The sequence below is a fragment of the Saccopteryx bilineata genome, chromosome 11 (assembly GCF_036850765.1).
Source record: "Saccopteryx bilineata isolate mSacBil1 chromosome 11, mSacBil1_pri_phased_curated, whole genome shotgun sequence".
NCBI lineage: Eukaryota > Metazoa > Chordata > Mammalia > Chiroptera > Emballonuridae > Saccopteryx > Saccopteryx bilineata.
This window is the reverse complement of record NC_089500.1, coordinates 69,516,879-69,525,390: the sequence shown is the minus strand read 5'-3', so window position 1 is coordinate 69,525,390 and position 8,512 is coordinate 69,516,879.

Genomic DNA, 8,512 nt, shown 5'->3' with positions numbered 1-8,512 from the left:
AACATTTTCACAGGGAGTGGTGGTGTTAGGAAACTTCGAGGCCTTGCAATGTCCACAAGAACTCATTTGAATTCATTTTCGAATGAAGGTGTCTATCCTCAGTCTGCGGAGCCGGCCTCTCTAACAACACTGACAGTGCTTCCTTTCAGTGATAACCCTGAACTGCTTGTAAGATCACAGACTGGTTCTGGAACTCATTAAAATCAGCAAGTGAGCATTAGTGAGATCCTTGTATAGGCTGAAATTGTGATAATTTGTACACTTGGGCAATTACAGCTCAGGGGGTGAAGAGAGGGGAGGTGAGAAAGGCTAAAACTTCTAGCAGGAGGGTTCGGGTCCACCAGCTGCCTGACCAGGGGGGCACAGGCCCTGGCTTTTCTTCCTCCCCATGTACCTCCATGCTGCAGGAGGCCAGGGAAGGGCTTGAGCATAGCTCCCCTCTACCCTGTGCCAAGTCCAAGGCCCAAATGTGGCCTCCGATCATGTCCCCAGCATATGTGACACTGAATGAAATTTTTGTCAAAAAGCCTCTTCTTTGGAAGCAAATTCTCTTTCTATTCTGTTTTAGAATTCAGCCCCCCTCCCCCATTTTTTTTTTTTTTACTCAAATGTTAGTCGTTTGAGATGGCTTTTTAAAAAAAAAAAATTAAAATTTTATTTAGAAAATTAACTTTAACGGGGTGACATTGATCAATAAGAGTACACAGGTTTCAGGCAAACATTTCTATAGCATTTGAACTGGTGATTATGTTGTTTACCCATCACCTAGAGTCAAATCATTTTCCGTCACCTTATATTTATCCCTCTTTATACCCTTTCCTTCCCCCTCCCCATTCCTCCACATCCCCCTCCCTCACGTTCTCTTCCCCTTGATAACCACTTCACTTTTATCTATGTCCATAAGTCTCAGTTTTACATCCCATCTATGTGTAAAATCATACAGTTCTTAGCTTTCTCTGATTTACTTATTTCACTCAGTATGATGTTATCAAGGTCCATCCATGTTGTCCTAAATGTCACTATGGCATCATTTCTTATGGCTGAGTAGTATTCCATTGAATATATGTACCACATCTTCTTTATCCAGTCCTCTATCAAGGGACACTTGGTTGTTTCCATGTCTTGGCCACTGTGAATAATGCTGCAATGAACATGGGGGTGCATGTGTCTTTCTGTACCAATGTTTTTGAGTTTTGGGGGTAGATACCCAGTATTTGAGATACCTCAACCCTCCGGTTGGAGACTTCTTTTTATCACCTTCTTCCGTCTCACGTGGGCTCATTGGTTCTTTCTCCCAGCTAGACCTACTGGGTGCTGGGGCTCTGCTTTACACGTCACTGTCTCCCCTGAACACTTATGAAGCTGTGGAGATAGAACTGATATTCAATAGACAGAGGGTCCCCATCTTGTGATGGCTCTACCTACGATTTTCTGACTTTCTAATGGTGTGAGAGTGATATGCATTCCGTAGAAGCTGTAGTTTGAATTTGAACTGTGATCTCTTCCTGGGCTGGCAGTTTGTGGGGTGATGTTCTCTCGTGAGGTTGGGCAGTCACAGCTCACACTCAGTCACATGATCACGAGGGTAAGGCACTGACACTCGACAGCAGTAGTTTTCAGCCTTTTTACACTTAGGGACTGGTGAAAATAGAAGAATTACTTTGGGAACCTCTAAGGCAGAAATCACCCTGAGCGTAAGCGAATTTGACTAAGATCATTGGGTCTATAATCTTTATACAATATCAGGATGGTTCACTTTTTTGTAGACCCGCAGGAAATTTCTGGTGGACTGGCCCACAGATCAGCATTTGGAAGACACTGCTGTGCAGTGTACTGTGTTGGCAGTGTTTCTGGGTATTGTGCTCTGAGTGTGTTTAAGGTGGGTTGGGCTAAGCTCTGATGTCTCACAGGTTGTGTATCAAATGCATTTTGATTTACAATGGGTTCATAGGAATGGAACCCCATTGTAAGTTGAACAGTATCTGTACAAATGTGGATTAATGGACTTTCAAAATCGCTGTCTCTCGCTTTATAGCTGCCAGCTGTCCTGCCCATCTCACCCCTGCCCTGTCCTGCAGTGCTCTCCTTCTGGCCTCTCAACCCAGCACTGCTGACTCCCTGGGTAATCCCTGTGGCAAAACCCTAACACTCGCCCCCTCGTTCTCCCTTAGAAAGTTCTACACTCCGCCACTGAGTCTCACCTGTTAGCAGCCAGTGCTAAATTTCATTCTCTGAGTTGGAACAGTCTCATGAATTCTATTTTTCTCTGCTATGTTTTCTCCCTAATACACCCGACCACCGTTCACTCCGTGATAGCTCTAACCAGTCTATGCTTTGGAAAAAGCCAAGGTCTGGATTTCTGAGTCTGGCTGAAGCTGGGATTTGCTCCCTCAGCTCAAAGTACCTGTAAAGGTACTGGAAGTAAAATTTTCACTTTCTGGCATCCAGCTAGTATTTTTTACAGGCAAAGTTTGGTACCTGGCTCGACTAGTTCCATGAACGAATGAATAGGGAATGAATAGGGAATCTCTCAGTCCTATTTTGGTCTTTCCTCTATCTCACCATTGCCTGTCCCCCCTCCCCCCCACTCCAACACACACACACACACACACACACACACACACACACACGGGTCACTGGAGATGGGAACACTGGAGTCCTTGCTTGAATTCCCCTTAGGTTGTATCATTGTTTGGAAGTCATTGGTTCTCATCCAGAAGCAGGCACGGACAGAGGAAGGATTCCTGTCTTAGCTCAGCCACAGAAAGAAGCACAAACCCAGGCTTTCTTCGTTCTGTAAGGCTGCTCTGTGGTAGTATGGTCTTCCTTCTAATCAATGAACAGATGCACATTAACAAATCCTTATCGAGTGCTTATTTTGTTCCCAGAACTGTACTATCCATTCTGTCATCTTATTTAACCTCATTCTCACCCTTTAAGGTGGTATTAATTGTTTCATTTTATAAGTGAGGAAGCAAACATCTAAGAGTGTTAGGTGGCTTGCTCTGAGTGGTTGAACCAGATTTTTGGGTTCCAGTTCTACCATTCTTCATATTTTACCACGTTTCCTCTTCTGTGATTTTAAACTTTGTGCTAATAGATCCTGTGTGCAAGAATTGGGACTCTCTGGACAAGGAGATTGCTCTTAAATAACCCACTGAGTACATAAATCCCATTGCAACAAACCCCATTCTAGAGATGACACTCGCTCCCGCGTTTCATCTGTCAAATACTCAGGTAGCGCATTATGAAAGTTTACCCAATGCTCAGCAGAAATTTGGAGCTTAGGACATCTGCAAGGTGCGGTCCAAGTGTTAGAGATCAAGGGAACAAGTGGGAAGCCTGGTGATGCTGTAAGATGCTGGCAGTGTGTTCCTTTATGCCACAGAGAGTGGGTCTAAAAGTTGGAATAATTTGTTAATAAAATTGAAAGTATCGTGAAAATGGGGGAAAAACATCTCCATCTAGATTTTTTAAAAGAGACCTTTGTACTGTCTGACCAGTGGTGACACAGTGGATAAAGCATTGACCTGGAATGCTAAGATCCCAGGTTTAAAACACCAAGGTTGCCAGTTTGAGTGTGGGCTCATCAACACGATCCCAAGGTCACTGGCTTGAAGTCCAAGGTCACTGGTTTAGCTGGAGCGCCCATCCCCACTCTGCAGTCAAGGTACATATGAGAAGGATGAAAAATAATCAATGAACAACTAAAGTGACACAACTACGAGTTGATGCTTCTCCTCTCTCCCTTCCTCTCTCTCTCTCTCTAAAATAAATAAATAAACCCTGGATTATAATGTCAATTGAAAAAAATTTAGTATATAACCATTTATCTTTCCTATAAAAGTAGCTAGTACTTTTTCAACATTTACTATGTATCAGTTACCATCATAAATTTTGGTGTATTATTTAATCTTCATAACAACTCTATGAGGTAAATGTTGTCTTCATTTCATACAAAAGGAAACCGAGGTTCAGAGAGGTTAAGTAATATATCCAATGTCACACAGCTGGTTAGTGGAAGGGTCAGGATTTGAACTCACACAGTGTGACTCCAGAGCCAATATGTTTAACCATACTTAGGGTTGCCAGATAAAATAGAGGCTGCCCATTGAAATCTGAATTTCAGATAAACAACTCCAAATATTGCATGGAACATATTTATACTAAAAACATATTTGTTGTTTCTCTGAAATTCAAATTTAACTGGACATCTTGTATTTTTATTTGCTAAATCTAGCAAGCCTCACCACACTTGCCTGCCTTCTATAAATTTATATGTCTATATATATTTGGGCTGCTTAATTTGTGGTTTACATATGCCTGAGTTTTGTTACAGAATGATGTGAACTCATAGCCACAAAGTTAGGGCAAGCCTCTTGGGTTCCTTTTCCCTCCATTTACTGAAGGCTGGGTGGGTCTGGGGACAGTCTGCTCCTTGATAATGTAGTTGAGTGCAAGCGTTTCCCTTCTGATAAGAAGAAACTGCTTACTATTGGCACATTCTGGCCTCCTGCCTGGTGCTCATCCTATCCAACTTCCTTTCTGAAAAAATCCTTGATTCTTTCTAGGAGCTGCAGAGCTGCATGGTTGAGCCACTGCTTCCTTCCAGATGGCAATGTTCACAGAAGGAAATGGAAGGGCTACAGCTTAGCAAGAAGGGACATACAAAGCTTAGTATATGCAACACAGAAATAGGCAATATACACATCACCAAACAAATGACTCTTCGTTACCTGTGCATGCACACTCCTCACTGATGCACTTTATACAAATGCACAAGCACCGACCTGACTGCCTTCTCTCACCACCCAAATAACCTCAGCTAAAGAAATAGAAACTGCTTTTAAGAGCCACTTAGAAGACAAATCTATTTCCCCCCAGATCACACAATACAGTTAAAAACTAATAAAAAGTTTGGAATTAGCTGATTGTTATTATCTTTTAATAATGTGGATAATTGAAAATTGACCATTTATTTACAAGCCTAGATAGTTAAGAGAATTACTTTTGTAGTCCAGGTTTTTAAAATATTTTAAATCGCATGAATTGGTTTGAACCCAGGCTAAAATAATAATGGTAGATAATATTTATTGTAATATAAATAACACATTTTGTCTGCAAAAAGCATTGTACATGCCTCCTTGTTTAATCTCTACTAATACCCTATAATGTTTTGTACTTTTATTAGTACCATATTACAGATAAGAGTACTGAGGCTGCAAGAGGTTAAGTAGTTTTCCCAAGGTTGCACAGTTGATAACTAGTAGAACCTGCATTTAAACCTATGAAGTCTCATTCCAGAAACCACAGGCTTAATTATTGCCTTCATAGCATAAGAGCATTAGATATAGCTTCTGTGGTTTTAAAAAAAGGCTTTTTAAAAAATTTCAAATCTGTTGCTGACTCTTTTACTCCAAAGGCATGAAGTGTTCCCTTTCTGAAAGAGTAAAGAATATCCAGGAGGACAATAAGGTGGGTGGCAAATAATCAAAATGGTTAGCATTGCCAGGCGGTGGCGCAGTGGATAAAGCGTTGGACTGGGATGCGGAAGACCCAGGTTCGAGACCCCAAGGTTGCCAGCTTGAGCGTGGGCTCATCTGGTTTGAGCAAAAATTCACCAGCTTGGACCCAAGGTCGCTGGCTCCAGCAAGGGGTTACTTGGTCTGCTGAAGGCCCATGGTCAAGGCACATATGAGAAAGCAATCAATGAACAACTAAGGTGTCGCAACGCGCAACGAAAAACTAATGATTGATGCTTCTCATCTCTCTCTGTTCCTGTCTGTCTGTTCCTATCTATCCCTCTCTCTGACTCTCTCTCTGTCTCTGTAAAATGGTTAGCATTAAATTAGATGGTTGAATTCCTAAAACGTACAACCTACCAAGACTAAATCACGAAGAAATAGGAAATATGAGCAGAGTCATTACTAATAAGGAGATTGAATCAGTAATCAAAAACCTCCCAACAGGCCCTGGCTGGTAGGCTTAGTGGTAGAGCATTGGCCCAGAGTGTGGATGTCCTGGGTTCAATTCCCAGTCAGGACACACAAGAGATGTGACCATCTGCTTCTTCCACTTCTCTCTCTCTCTCTCTCTCTCTCTCTCTCTCTCTCTCTCTCTCTCTCCTCCTCCTCCTCCTCCTCCTCCTCCTCCTCCTCCTCCTCCTCCCACAGCCATGGCTTGATTGCTTCAAGCACATAGGCCCTGGGTGCTGAGAATGGCTCCATGGAGCCTCTGCCTCAGATGCTAAAACAGCTGCGTTGTGAGAATAACCCCAGATGGGCAGAGCATCAGCCCCAGACGAGGGTTGCTGGGTGGATTCAGTTAGGGTGCATGCAGGAGTCTGTCTCTCTATCTCCTCTCCTCTCACTTAGAACAAAAGAAGAAAAAACCCTCCCAACAAAGAAAAGTTCAGGATCAGATGACTCTACTGGTAAATTCTACCAAGCATTCAAAGAATACCAATTATTTTCAAACTCTTTCCAAAAAGTAGAGGAGGAGGAAACTCTTCCAAACTCAGTTTACAAGGCCAGAATTACTCTTATACTAAAACCAGACAAAGATACCACAAGAAAAGAAAATCACAGGCCCATATCCCTGATGAACATTCAGCTAAAAATCTTCAACAAAATATTAATTCAAGCAATACAGCCAAAGAATCATAAAACATGATCAAGTAGGACTTATTCCTGGGATGCAAGGATGGTTTGACATCTGCACATTAGTCAATGTGATCTACCACATTAACAAAATGAAAAATAAAATCATATCATCTGGATACAGAAAAAGCATTTGACAGAATTCAACATGCATTTATGATTTAAAAAAAAACTTTCAGCAAAGCTGGTATAGAGGAAATATAACTCAACTTAATAAAGTCAATATATGACGAGCCCACAGCAAACATCATACTCAAAGGTGAAAAGCTAAAAGCTTTTCTTAAGATCAACAACAACAACAAAAAGATCAAAAACAAGACAAGGCCTGACCTGTGGTGGTGCAGTGGATAAAACATCGACCTGGAATGCTAAGGTTGCCAGTTCAAATCCCTGGGCCTGGCTGGTCAGGCAAATATAAGAAGCAACTACTGTGAGTAGATGTTTCCTGCTTCTCTCCTCTCTTTCTCACTCTCCTTCTCTTTTTCTCTCCTTTCTTCTCCCCCCTCTCTCCAAAAATCAACAAATAAAATCTTAAAAAAGTAAAAAACAAGACAAGGATGCCCGTTGTTGCCACTTTTATTTAACACAGTATTAGAAGTCCTAGCCTGAGCAATTAGGCAAGAAAAACAATAAAAGAAATCCAAGTTGCAAAGGGAGAAGTAAAACTGTCACAATGTGTAGATGATATTAAATATAATATTATATACAGAAAATCCTAAAGAATCCATCAAGCACTGTTAGAACTAATAAGCGAATCAGTAAAATTGCAGGATACAAAACCAATACACAAAAGTTGGTTGCATTTTTATACAATAACAAACTATTAAAAAGAAAAGAAAACAATCTCATTTATAATTGCATCAAAAAAAATACCTAGAGATAAATTTAAGGAGGTGAAAATCGGCATATTGAAAACTAGGAAACATTAAGGAAGGAAATTGTAGACCCAAATAAATAGTAAAATATTCCAGGCTAATGGAGTGAAAGGCTAATATTGTTAAAATGTTCATACTACCTTAAGCAATCTTCAAATTCAATGCCATCCTGATGAAAATCCCAATGGCAATTTTCACAGAAATAAAATAAACAATCCTAAAATTTGTAAGGAGTCACAAAAGATCCCAAATAGCCAAAGCAATCTTGAGAAAAAACAAAGCTAGAGGTATCACATTCTCTAATTCCAAACTTTATTACAAAGCCATAATAAATAAAATAGTATGAGATGGACATAAAAACAGACACATGCATCAATGGAACACAACAGAGAGTCCAGAAACAAATCTACATATATATATGGTCAATTAATTTACAACACAAGAGCCAACAGTATACAATGGCGAAAGGACAGTCTCTTCAATAAATGGCGTTGGGAAGACTGGACAGCCACATACAAAAGGATAAAAACTGGACCACCATCTTACACAGAATTAGCTCAAAGGGGATTAAAGACTTGAATGTAGGGCCTGAAATCATAAGACTCCTAGAGGAAACACAGGTGGTAAGCTCCAGGACCTGGGTCATGGCGGTGACTTATTTATTTATTTAAAATATATATATATATATATTTTTTTTTTTTTGAGACAGAGGGAGAAAGAGAGAGAGAGAGAGTCAGAGAGAGGGATAGACAGGAACGGAGAGATGAGAAGCATCAATCATTAGTTTTTCGTTGCGCGTTGCAACACCTTAGTTGTTCATTGATTGCTTTCTCATGTGCCTTGACTGCGGGCCTTCAGCAGACTGAGTAACCCCTTGCTTGAGCCAGTGACCTTTGGCTCAAGCTGGTGAGCTTTTGCTCAAACCAGATGAGCCCGCACTCAAGCTGGTGACCTCGGGATCTCAAGAACCTGGGTCTT